This window comes from Myotis daubentonii, chromosome 8, assembly GCF_963259705.1.
Source record: "Myotis daubentonii chromosome 8, mMyoDau2.1, whole genome shotgun sequence".
Lineage (NCBI taxonomy): Eukaryota > Metazoa > Chordata > Mammalia > Chiroptera > Vespertilionidae > Myotis > Myotis daubentonii.
In genome coordinates, this window is record NC_081847.1 from 44,823,769 (window position 1) to 44,837,818 (window position 14,050).

The window sequence follows — 14,050 nt, forward strand, 5'->3', positions numbered from 1 at the left end:
CTCTGAGTCCCAGCACCCGCTGCAAACCTCGGAGAGAAAGCTGCACTCACTCTGACCGAAGCCAGACAGTCCCGCTTCTCCCGTTTGAGTCTGGGTCCCTAAAGACTCGCCTGTATCTGGAGCTCAGAGTCTGCAACTCTCTCCCGATTGAAAACGCCAACCGCGCCCTCCGCCGCCAGCCTGCTCCGCGCACTCCGCACCTCAGAATTTTACTTCAGCACTGTGCCTCCTCTGAGTGTCCCTATGCATTTCTCTTTCCTCCTAGTTGTAGGACTTCCACTCAGCCAGCGTTCCTGTGGTTCTGGGTGATGTCCGTTCCGTTTTTTAGTTTCACTTTTGAAGTAGTTGTTCAAGGCAGCAAACTCCGGCGTTAACCTATGCCGCCATCTTGGTTCTCTCGAAAAATTAATTTAATTATTTAGGGAACAAAGCCCCAAGTTTTTAGACTGCATTAGCTTCTCCACCTTCTGCTTCCAAACATGCTTGGACAACATACACCAAATCACATCCTTCTTTCCATTATACTTTTCTGACATTGGGCTTTTTCTCATGTAAATACTGACCTCTAGCTAAGTCTGACTACTCTTCAAAGCCCACCTCTTTCACCAAACCTCAAATCCACAGCTTCTCCATCCCCTAGCTTCCCATAAAATGGACTTTCTTTTTTTAAAAAACGTATTTTGTTGATTTTTTTACAGAGGAAGGGAGAGGGATAGAGAGTTAGAAACATCCATGAGAGAAACATTGATCAGCTGCCTCCCGCACACCCGCTACTGGGGATGTGCCCACAACCAAGGTACATGCCCTTGACTGGAATCGAACCTGGGACCCTTCAGTCTGCAGGCCAATGCTCTATCCACCGAGCCAAACTGGTTAGGGCGGACTTTCTTTTGTAATAGCATCACTAATAATTTATTTACTTGTGTTCCCATTGGTTTCAATAGGACATTATGAAATCTGTACTTGAACAGGCAGCCTTACTTGCTCTTGAATAACCATATAGTATATACCATAGTGGTATGCATATCGTTTAATGTTCATTAACATTTTTTCAATTGAATTAAATGCACACAACTTATCAAGTGCCTTTTGACCACAATTTCCCAAGTTTGCCAACCCAACCCTCACTGAGATCTGTCTTGATCTCCACCTACATTGTCAATGTAGTTGCCACTAGGGACATGTGGCTATTTAATTTTAAGCTCACATTAATGAAAGTTAAACAAAATTCAACCTTCAGTTCTTCAATCTCACTGGCCACATTTCCAGTTCTCATTAACCACATGTGACTAATAAGTGGACAGACAGCAAGATACAGAATGTTTCCACCACTGCAGATGGTTGTTGGAGAGCAAAGGTCTAGTCTAGACACTATTCCAAGGATAGAAGCACTACCTTCCTTGCTGTGTGATTAGCCACATCACACTGTTGTCAAACAGCATGCAAGCCTTTGGCTAATTAAAATCCCCAGGTCTTTTTTGAATGAACAGCTTTTAAGCTAAACTTTCCTGATACCACGCTTAAATAATTACTGTGGGGGGTCTAAAGGTAATTTCCCTCTGCTTACCCCATTTAACCCTAATACAGTTACTCTTTTCTTTCTTTTTTTTTTAAATGCATTTTATTAATTTTTTACAGAGAGGAAGGGAAAGGGATAGAGAGCTAGAAACATCAATGAGAGAGAAACATTGATCAGCTGCCTCCTGCACACTCCCCACTGGGGACGTGCCCGCAACCAAGGCACATGCCTTTGACCGGAACCGAACCAGGGACCCTTGAGTCCGCAAGCCGATGCTCTATCCACTGAGCCAAACCAGCTAGGGCTACTCTTTTCTATTTTATCCCATATATCCAGCTTATCAAGATCTTTAATGTTTAATTCTGGCACATTTTAAGCTATCCTATCCTAGGTTTGTGACACCTATACATTACTTCTGACTTCACATTAGTTGGTATTAAAAATGTTGTCTATAAGCAGGGTGACTATATAACTTGTCATCCAAGCAGGGGCACTTTTCAGAGTGAAATGGAGTGCTGTGGAAATATATGCTGAGACACAGGCACTAACTGGGACTATGAGGCTAACCAGGATGGATGGAATTTTTTTTCACAAAAGAACACCTTCAGAACTACTGCCCATCAATGAAGAATTATGACTAAGCTAGTCAAAAGTCTGTTAATAGGTTGAGTGAAGTTTACCTAATCTGGGGCCATATTACTCCAATTAATTCATGGGGTTCTCATGAGACATAAATATCTTAAGTTTAAATCATCTCACTATTTTCAGCATTTAATAATTAAACCAACACAGAATTTTTTTCATAAGAGAAGAAAATATATAGTACAAATGGAAATAAAATTTATACATTAAATAAATGAGTGGAATAAAAATTTTACAAAATTTTCATATCTTTCTTATTGCTATATAAGGACTTCAGAGGTTCACAAAGAACAGTCCCTTGTACATGATAGATTAACAATGACTTGAGGCTCCATTTTAAGATTTGAGCAAAAGGAAAGAATATATATATCAATTTTGTTTGGGAATTTATTCAACATATACTATTTTATTTGTGAAAGTGTCAATTTGGAGGAAATCTACAGTTTACAGTAATCTTAACTATCCCTGGCCTTACATCTATGCCAACTGGACAAAATCTTGGTAAAATCCTAATCCATAGAATGTGTGCCATGTTTTTCAAAAAAAAGTAGAGACAAAAACAAGTGTGGATGCTTTAAAAATGAAAAAGGTGATGTAGCACTGCCAACCCCACATAACAATAAAATATTGATTTATGTGAAGGCCTGTTTTCATGGATTTTATATAGAGACTAGAGGCCTGGAACACGAAAATTTGTGTACTTGGGGTGGGGGTCCCTCAGCCCAGCCTGCACCCTCTTGCAGTCTGGAATCCCTCAGGGGATATAAACCTGCCTGCTTAGGCCCACTCCCCAGGGGATCGGGCCTAAGCTAGCAGTCAGACATCCCTCTGGCAGCTCAGGAGCCCTTGGAGGATGTCCACTTGCCAGCTTAGGCCCACTCCCCGGGGGATTGGGCCTAAGATGCAGTCAGACAAACCTCTGGCAGCCCAAGAGCCCTCGGGGAGCGGGCCTAAACCGCAGTCGGACATCCTTAATGCTGCTGAGGAGGCAGGAAAGGATCCTGCCATCGCTGCTGCGCTCGCAGCCGTCAGCCTGGATTGTGGCTGAGCAGAGATCCCCCTGTGGGAGTGCACTGACCCCCAGGGGGCAGTTCCTGCATTGAACGTCTCCCCCTGGTGGTCAGTGTGCATCATAGCAACTGGTCATTCCCAGTGGTTCAGCCATTAGGATCAATTTGCATATTACCCTTTCATTATATAGGATTATTATATAGGATACTAGAGACCTGGTGCACGAAATTCATGTACGGGAGGGGTGTGTCCCTCAGCCCAACCTGCACCGTCTCCAATCTGGGACTCCTCAAAGGATGTCTGACTGCCCGTTTAGGCCTGATCTCGGGCAGTCGGACACCCCTCTCACAATCCAGAACTGCTGGCTCCCAACCACTCGCCTGCCTGCCTGCCTGATTGCCCCTAACTGCTTCTGCCTGCCAGCCTGATCACCCTCTAACCACTCCCCTGCCAGCCTGATCGACGCCTAACTGCTCCCCTGCCAGCCCAATTGCCCCTAACTGCCCTCTCCTGCCAGCTTGGTCACCCCTAACTGCCTTCCCTTGCCAGCCTGGTTGCCCCTAACTGCCCTCCCCTGCCAGCCTGGTCACCCCTAACTGCCCTCCCCTGCCGGCCTGGTCACCCCTAACTACTCTACCCTGCTGGCCTGGTCGCTCCCAACTGCCCTCCCCTGTAGGGCTGGTCCCCCCCAACTGCCCTCCCTTTCAGCCCTGGTCCCTCCCAACTGCCCTCCCCTGCTGGCCTGATCACCCACAATTGCCCTCCCCTGCCAGCCATCTTGTGTCCACATGGGAGTGGCCATCTTTGACCACATGGGGGCGGCCATCTTGTGTGTTGGAGTGATGGTCAATTTGCATATTACTCTTTTATTATATAGGATATGAATAATTTGGGGTAAGAATTGGGCAAAAGTCCTATAATTTAATGTTGCTAAAAGTCAAATAAAGATCATAGCATAAAACTGAAGGAAAGGGATAAAATAATAATATTAAACTTAAACCAAGGGAAGAGACCAAGTTTGGGCTCCACTCACAACTAGCCCTAGTCAAGTCCTTCTTAATCCCTGCCCTTGTTTCTTCATTCCTTCAAGAAATAAGTCTTGGCCCAAAATGACCTGGGCAGGAGTTAAATAATGGCAATTTTAAAACCACCCTTCAAAATCTACATGGACAGACTTGAACCCAAGAGTTCTCTACATATATGTTTAGAAGGAAATATTTAAGGCTTCTTTTATCCATTGAAAATGTAATTCTCATTTATAATTAAAATAAACGCTGGATTTGTCATTTATTATTTGGATCTCAAAAATGTGTAGCAATTATATACAATGCATCTTTTCTATTTTCAAGACATTTTTAGGACACTATATAGTATTATTCCATTTGTCTTCTTATTTAGTCATGTTTTACTCATATAGATCATTTTTCCTTAAACTTGAAATCATATATTTATAATTAGGTATTTATAAGTGAAATATCATTTCTTCAAGAAAATATTACTTCTGTTGAGCTGTATTAATAACACTAAAATGAAGATTGTTGTCTTTTAAGAAAATCCTTATTTTCTTCTATAGCCTGGGTAAACAGGGAAAAACAATTTTCTAATCTAGAATTTGTGAGTTAAATATGTGTTATTTTATTTTGGTCCTTATTTTAATTCCCAAGCTAATAGCAATTCACAGGCAGTTAAGAAACTCAATTTGATCAATTTTCTAAGTCCCTTGTTTTTCATTAGGATGATTCTTAAGACAGGTGGCCTTCAATTACTTTGGCAACAGCTCTGGCTAATGTTTTAATGATCCCTAGCAAGGGAAACAGAAAAGAGAAAAAAACAAGGTGAAGAGAGATTTACAAGGGTGAGAATAAGTGAGGCAAGGAGACAAAGTACATAACCACTGATTAACTCACGTCATTTAAACATCTGCAAGCTAAAAAGAGATACCTAAGTATCCTCACACTGCAGACAAGTCCTTGAAGTACTTTCCAGAAAGAGTAGAGCCTAATTCTATATTCCAGACACACAGGAATTTGTCAAACAGCCCAGCTATTAATACTAATGCCACATCTAATTTGTGAAGGCAGGACTACACCAAAATACTTGTTGTAAAATGAATGGAAAGAACATCATCTCTTGCAACAGCCTTTAACTGTTCCCTCTGCTTCCATCTTGCCTCTCTGCTAATTTACATACAGCAGACAGAATATTGTCCAAGAATAAACTAGATTATATCACCCTTTTGCTTAAAACCCTCTAAAGCAGTGGTTCTCAACCTTGGCTGCACATTAGAATCACCTGGGAATCTTTTTAAAATCCTGATTTCTGGGCCAGCCTCATTCTGGAGGCAGCCAAGGTTGTGAACCACTGAAACAGATGAACCTGGTGTTCGATGAATAGAGAAGAAAGCAAGAGACATGGCTGACAACCCAAGATTCCACGTGGGAATGGAAGAAGGAGTGAAATAAGACCAACATCTTATCTGTCCCCACATGTTAGTAGTGCTGAGTCATCACCCTATATGGTTTGGCTAAGTGGATAGAGCATTGGCTTGCAGAATAAAGGGTCCTGGGTTCAATTCCAGTCAAGGGCACATGTCTGGGTTGCAGGCTCGATCCCCAGTAGAGGGCATGCAGGAGGCGGCCAATCAATGATTCTCATCACTAATGTTTCTCTCTCCCACTCCCTTCCTCTCTGAAATCAATAAAAAATATATTTTAAAAAAATGAGTAAGAGACCTTCCTGTCCTTGAAGAGTCCACAATCTAATTAGAAAAGAGGATCAGAGTGATTATTTCCATCCAATATGACTAGAACCATGACAGAGATAAGCACAGGATAGCCCTGGGCCCCAGGGGAGGGTACCTCACACAGACAGGAAAAGGTAATTAGAAAGACTCTCCTAGAGTCTATGCCCTTTACCATAATTGAACCTGGGACCCTTCAGTCTGCAGGCCAACACTCTGTCCACTAAGCCAAACAAGTCAGGGCTCTTCTCCTCTCTACTTTTTCCCTAGTGTTTCTCAATCTTCCTAATGCCGCGACACTTTAATACAGTTCCTCATGTTTTGGTGACCCCCAATTTCATTGTTACAAATTGAACATAATTAAAGCATAGTGATTAATCACAAAAACAATATATAATTATATATGTGTTTTCTGATGGTCTTAGGCGACCCCTGTGAAAGGGTCACGACCCACAGGTTGAGAACCACTGCAAGAAGGAAAGGAGAAAGGCAGAGGGTTTTGAATCCGTACCAAAAGGAGGGAAAAAGAACTCTATTTGGACACAGAGCAGTCCAAGTAAGACCCCAGAGGCTTGAAATAATGTACAAGTTGGGAAATTATGATGTGTTCTAACCATAAAGAAAAAGAAAGGATGGAAGGAGATGAGGTTGGATAAAGGGGTCCCAGGCTGTCCTCACATGGAAGTCATTACAAAGCCTCTCTTCCCCACACTCCCTCCTCACTCTCTTTCTCCCTTTCACCAGGTTCATCTCTTTGCTTTAAAAGAGCCCCTTAATTGAAAATTGAAAACAATTCCGGAAGGAAGACTTGCAACATCAATGGCATCTGTGAATGCTCTGGAAATTAACCCGTTATATACATCATTCTTTTTGAGGTTGTTTTATCTTCCTTCTAAAGAGCCCTGACTGGTTTGGCTCAGTGGATAGAGCATTGGCCTGCAGACTGAAGGGTCCCGGGTTCAATTCTGGTCAAGAGGAGGGAGAGGAGGAGGGGGAGGGAGAGGAGGAGGGGGAGGGAGAGGAGGAGGGGGAGGGAGAGGAGGAGGGGGAGGGAGAGGAGGTGGGGGAGGAGGAGGGAGTATGGTTTTCTTGGCCATCAAATGTATTTGAGGAAAAGATTTCCAATTGTTTGGTATATGCATGGGACTTTTGACTCCCCCATCATTTATAAGCCTCTGCTTTTAATTACTGTAAATACCTGTGCCATGAACATTTTTTTCACACTTTCTGTATTCTAGAGATTGTTATTCAAAATTTGTCTTGCACCTTTTCTTTCTTAAAGTCTAAGAACATACATTAAATAATTCCTCACAAACATCTCTAGATCCCTTTTGAAGCAAACAATTGAGACATTAAATGTTCACATTCTACTGTTAGATCTCTAAGTCTTTGAATACACGTTTGTGACTGTCTGATTTTTGTTTCTGATTCAAACTTGGTAGATATAATAAATGACCTCAATGTGACTTCCCTATTCCACCTTTCTCTTGCATCCCCCATGATACATTCTGCAGAGCAGAATAGAGGGACTATATTTTTCTTATCCCAAAGATTTAGCATTCATTATGCTCAGATTTTTTTTTTTGGCACAGATTTTTCCTTTATATTCATTTGTCCTGCTGCAGGGACAAAAAGCTAGGAGATCAGGAAAATAAATAAATAAAAAGAAAGAAGAACAAAGAATGCACCAAGCTTAGAAATCTTTTTCCCGTTCCCTCATGGGCATAAATGAGTACCTTTTCATGGCCAATCTTCTAAGAATTCATTTTCTTTCCTCTCTACCTTCACTGAATAAGGTGGAGAGCGTGCATTATCTGGGTAAAGTGTGGTAAAAATAGTGCTACACCAGGATATGTCTTTCTTGTAAAGCCTGAGGGATGATACATTAAAAAGAATGATCAAACTGTCCCATTCCTGGGGGCTCTTTCTACAGAGACAAAAACATTTGGATACACTGAGGAGTGTTAAACATGTGTGAAAACAAAAGCTGCTGCTCATAGGTGAACCAAAATTGATCTTTCTGGCCTTGAGTTCCAGTCACTGATAATCATCCATCATTATAGCTATTTTTCTGATAGTCAAGACTCCAGAGTAGGTGCTGGGCTGCTCAGTCAATGTCCTGGGTTTAGCATCGAGCCCTGGTTCCATCCCTGTGCTCAGAGAAGCAACAAACACAGGTAACTGTCCCTTGAGCAAGGGAAACTCTTCTAATCTGTTATGAAATAATCGTTAGCAACATCCTAAAGAAAGAGTGGCTGTCAACTTTTAGGGTGTCCAAGAATCACTGGAGAGCTTGTAGAAAATGCAATAATTTTTTTCTTTGCACTCTACTTTCCCTGAATAGGGGTGGCAGCATAGATTACCTGGGTGAAGCGGAGGTACAGATAGTGCTAAACTAAGACTGTATAGTCTCTAGGTGGGATGTGGAACCTAGGAAGCTTCATTTAGCAAGCTCCTCAAGTGATTTTGATATAGATGATCTGTGGGCTACACTTTGAGAAAAAGTGCCCCAAACTATTTAAATGAGCAAGAGGGAGGGGCGTGGCTTATGCCTTGACAAGCCGTTCCCCAAAATTGATAATAGATATTAGATTGAGGAATGGAAAAAAAGAAAAAGTAAGCATACATGTATAAAGGAATAAATTAAATGCATGTTTTATTCGCTAATATAAACAGAGGGAATGCAAGCTGAAAGAAACAAAGCCTGTCTAGTAGTGCTCAGTCTTGCGAATGATACACAAGCTGCCACAACCCCCAGTGGTGAGTGTATAATGGAGTAGTGCATGCAGGGCAGGGGGCATGTGGAGGGTTGGGCTGAGCAGCTAGGCTGTACCAAGTCTGTGGACATAGGCACCCTACATGCTCTGCCTGGAGGCACTGAGTCAGGCCTCAGATGGGAGATGACACCTGAAGAATCAATAAGAATGTACCTGGTGACGAAGGTGGGAACATCGCAGGGAGAAGGAGCAGAGAGTGCCAAAGCACAGCCAGGACAAAGGATCCAACACTTTTCCAATTCTGCCTGATCCAGGGCTGGGTGCAGGGAAAGAGACCGTGGGCGACCATTTCTTTGAGTTGCCATCAAAACCGTGAATTTTTTCCTGCACTCAAAATTTTCTCTTACGTATCAGTTGCAGTTTGCAGAAAGCATACTATATTTGACACACTCAGGTTAGCAATGCAGAAACTACCATCATTTCTGCCTCAGAATTTTCAAGCAAATAAATCTCAGCCTGGGTCCTTGGCACTATATCATAAGGTGGACAATTAATATGATTATCATTCAGACAGACTATCTGAAAGTCACTAACAAGCTCTGTACAGTGACTATAAGTACTTCAATTAGTTTGCAAAAGAAAATTCCACTCACTTTTTGCTTGCTTTGTGGTTACCTTTCCCCTCTGCTAGAAGCATGGTAGTAACAAAAGCTTGGAGAAGAAGGTAGAAGAAGGAGCCAGGAGAGGAGGTAGGAGGAGAAGCCAGGAGGAGGAGCTAGGAGAATAGCTAAGAGGAACTAGGACAGGGGTGGGCAACCTTTTTGAGTGCATGCCAAAACCAGCAAAATCTCTGACTCAAAATTCTTCTGCGTGCCAACCCTAGTTTTTTGAGAACATGTTACGCCTACTTGATATCTCTTAAGGTGTACGTATGTGAAGAATCTTGAAGAAATAATAAAATTCATTCGAGCGACAAAAACACAGTATATGATGATGAAAAATACATTTATTTTTTAATGTATACATGTTATGTAAAATTGTTTCTTTATCTAAGATGCACCTACACTGAATTTATCTGAAAAATAAAAAAGTCGATATTAAGAAAAAAATTGTAAATGGAAGATTATAAGAGAGGGTTTCACGTGCCAACAAAAGTTACTGGTGTGCCATGTTTGGCACGGGTGCCAGGGGTTGCCCACCCCTGAACTAGGAGAAGGAGCTAGAAGGAGCTTAGAGAAGTTTAGAGAAGGACCTGGGAGAACGGTGAATACCTGAACTCAAGGACACCGTCCATACCACGTTTAACAGATTCCAGCATTGGTAGTGCTATACACTTGAATAAAATTTTAAAATAAGGGAGAAAATTGTCTTTCTCAAAGATTTTACAGTGCCTTTTTCTATCAGTGGTTTTTTCTAATTTTTCTATAAGTTCACTTTACCTGATTTTTGTTTATGAATTTTATCATCTAAGTCAGCAATTTTCGACCAGTATGCTATAAGAGTCACTGGTGTGCTGCATGAATTTTTAAAACATGCGATACCTGACTTTTTAGTCAGGGGCACTGACCTCTTTTCCCTTAGATTGTCAAAATAAGAAAATGACAACAGCCAACACAGCAATAGCCATCCAGTATGACTGAATCAAAATTATGCCTATTTTGGTGTGCCACGGAATTTTAGTAATTAGTTTATGCATGCCATAAGATGAAAAAAGTTGAAAATTGCTGATCTAAGTCAATTAGCTTTTTGAAATGCATACATAGGAAAAAATCTAATAATTGCTGAGCTAAGAATGGAAAATAATAATTTTACAAATATACCTCTCTGATCAGTCACTCACTGGTTTCAGTAATCAAATGAGAAGAATCTTCAGAGGTCTAAGTGCCAGCTAGTGCCATTCCATGACCAGCCAGGTACAGAAATTCTCAGTTTATAAACATTTAGAGCATGCAAGTTGACAGAGAAACATTTTGTCTATTAAATCTAAAACTAAAATTTAAATGTGGCTCATATTTTAATTTGTTTCCATTTTGTCTTCTGTATTTTATGCAAGCATCAGAACACAATAGATTATAAAATAAAGCCAGCCAATCAACACAGATGGTTTGATGTCTTGATCTAAGATAATCCTCAGAATTATAATAATTACAATATTAATTTATACTTGCACAGAGCTTTATGTTTTTCAAACATTCCCTCAGCAGCATTCTCTTGATAGCAACCTTGCTAATTATTCATCTCCACTTTACAGATGAAGAACTTCATCTCCAGAGAGATTAGTGAATTAGCAAAGGTCACACAGAAAGTCTGAGGCAGACCTAGGACCAGGACCCAGAGCCCCATTACCCCACAAAAGGTTTCTTCTCTCCCACCATAACTCGAAACCATCACTTAAAATTAAAATTTCAGAAAACCTACCAATATTAGGAAGAAATGTTTTAAACTTTTTCTAGGGCATGGTTCAATCTAGTGTTTAAAAATTCTTTTCTATTTATGGATCATTTTAATTAGCAGAGATATTAAGGATCCATAATATATACCATCTCTCTTTCTATTATACAGAAGGGAAAAACAGAGACCTAAAAATATAAGTGCTATTTATCGAAAGGCCAAGGATAAATAGGTGTTACATCTCAGGGCCCAATGTCCTTCCCACTTATAAACACCACCTCTTTTCTAATTTATTCAACACATATTTACTGAGTGCCCACTGGCCACAAAGGGCTAACCTAGGTGTTAATGACATGAACAAAAAATCCCAGTGTCTTACAAGTTACCTTCTAGTGGGACAGACAAACAGACAATAAATATAAAATTAAGTAAATTAAACAAGCACTATGCTGATAAACAGAGAAGACGAGGAGCATGAGAGCCAGGGAAGCAGACGTTTTAAGTAGAGTAATAATGGTACACATCACAGAGCATCTTTGCTTCAGTATACTTATTTATATTATACATGCTTATAATTTATTCAGTTTCTCAAAAAAAAGTTATCATTTTTGGCCAATGAAGGAAGTGCTTTAGGAGCAAAATCACAGTTCAGTAACCTTCACAGAAGGCAAAGCTTTTGGGATAAGAGACTTTGAAGATTTAAATGCCCTGGGGAAGTTCTGTCCTGTTCTTGCCATCTTCATGATCCAAGGGCAGAAATGAATAACAGCAGGTACACCTTTTATGATTAATTAACAAGTGTTCACCTGCTCTCCTAACATGCCCGGATCTGTGCTTGAATTGTGGAGAAAGGATAGAGATATTTGGCCCTGCCTTTAAAGAGTTTACAGTCTAGCTTGGGTGATTAAAAAAAGAACATACTTCAAACATCCCAAAGGCATTTGGGATGAAGGTAAACAGTAATGACTACAGGATGCTGCAGGGTTTTGGGGCACGTTGAGAAGGCTGGGTGTGAATCTCTTTATTTGGGCAGTGTACTTCTTATGGGACCCCAAAAGTCTCCTCTATCAAATAATAATGTAACAAACATGCAATAATGTCATTCTTTCCATTGTAGCTAATTTATGGGGTGGAGGCAGGAGAGAATTTCTCAAGAATAAGAACTAAGACTAATAAAAGTTCAGAAAAATAGAAACATAGCATTCCTTTAAAGTGTCTGGTATGATTTTAATGAAGAAATGAAAGGCATGCTTCAGCATATTTTAACTATTATTGTTCTTTGGATGAAAGAGTGTACATTTTGCATTCATGTGGCTTACAGTACTGCTTATTTTCTGGGCTTGTGCTGCATGTCACAGAGAGAATGACTTATTGTGGGTTTATGAAGAAGGTCTATAAATTTTTATTTTATTTTACTTAAAACAAGAGTCAGGAAATTCATCCCACAGGATGGTAGTAACAGCTTTTTATGACATCAAAGTTGATGACAGCTTACAGAAGAGAATTCGGCCTTTGATGGTGTGTAACTGCATGACCTAAATGAAATGAGATGGATGGTCCTCCCTTGAGTGGATCTTTATATTGTTTTTAAAAAATATATATATATACATATATATATGTGTGTGTGTGTGTGTATGTGTATATGTATATATAGAGAGAGAGAATGAAGGAAAACAAGGTACTAGTAAAGCTCATCTTCATACAGTGCAGTGCTATTGAGGTGATATTGTGCAATGCCAAAAGTGAAAGTGGGTTAGTATGGCTTAGAACTGAAACTTTAGTCCAGCTAAGCAGTGACCCATTTCTATAATTAATTTAAATGAATTAAAACTTCTTTGTAACACGTTAACTATTAGGCAAAACAAAACAAACTAAAAACTAATCATGCTAAAGCTATGGCTACAGGAATAAGTCATTCTACATACCTAAGCTAGAGATGAGATTTTATATCTTTAACTGTAAGCATTAAAATTATTTTTACTATTTTATTTTGGACATAAATCACATTTTCTTAACTAGGAAAAGCCTGTGCTTCCAGAGTATTCTGTCTCCACTTTCAGGGCATATAACTTTCTATCTAGAAATTACTTCTTTTCACATCTGTCTGCTGCCCTAATAGATCACACACACAGTCCTCAGGAGCAGAAAACGTGTTTCATTCACATCTGCTTCGCATGTAGTAGGTGATCAATAGCCTTTGTGGAATGAATCAGCAGTGCCCGAACCATGACTACTGCAGTGTCTTCAAAAGGATCCTGTCAGTGAAGAGTCAGGCATCACTGTGAACATCCATTACTGAGCTGGACTGCAGCAGAGATTCCCCGAGTCCTCCTCAGGATTGCAGGACCGTTTGCCTCAACGTTAACTGGTCCCAGGTGCCATGGGTTTTCAACTCCTATTCAGAGTTTTAACAATTTCTAATCTCATGGGAAACCAGACCTCCACACTTGATTTCTTCAGATACCGTAGTATAGTAATGGATTCCCAGTGATATTCTCAGGAGTAAAAAGGGTCCAGTGAGTAAAACTATGAGCTTTAATGAAAGAATTTTGGGAACTCTCTCCTGGCAGCTCAGAACCACAACTCCTTCACCCCTTTTTACACTTGATCTTAACCAAAAGGCCAAGAAGTGGTTCCCCTTACCCCTTTATAATTTTTTTGTTGTTGTTTGGTTTTTGTTCTCAAATATGAATCAGAGAGGTGAGGCTGTTGATTGAATAGTTGAGAAGGTATATTTTCCAAACCTAAAAACTCTTGTAGTTATATTGAGTTTACAGATTCCTGGAAATCAAGTCCCTTGGCAGGTAAATGTTTTCTTGGAACTCATGGATTCTATAAATTTGTAAGCTCCTGAACCAGTAAAACTCACATTTCAGTGACAAAATGTTTGGCCTAACATTAGGCAAGTATCGCAAGTCTTCAACACTTTTACAAAATAGAAGTAATCTTTGAGAATTTGTGTATCTAAAATTTTAAAGTATTTAAAACTCATTATAGGAAAACTTTTTGGTAACAATATTGGAGTTTTGT

The 14,050-nt window shown here is 40.2% G+C and overlaps 2 protein-coding genes across 2 annotated transcripts in view; one reads left to right on the forward strand and one right to left on the reverse strand.

The window, feature by feature from the left end:
• CDH20 (cadherin 20) overlaps positions 1–14,050 on the forward strand; it is a 210,827-nt gene that overhangs the window by 21,829 nt on the left and 174,948 nt on the right. The window lies entirely within an intron of this gene.
• RNF152 (ring finger protein 152) overlaps positions 12,705–14,050 on the reverse strand; it is a 433,790-nt gene continuing 432,444 nt past the window's right edge. The window contains exon 4 of the transcript XR_009454104.1: positions 12,705–12,715. The gene's annotated coding sequence lies outside the window, so the exon portion shown is untranslated. The remainder of the gene's footprint in view (positions 12,716–14,050) is intronic.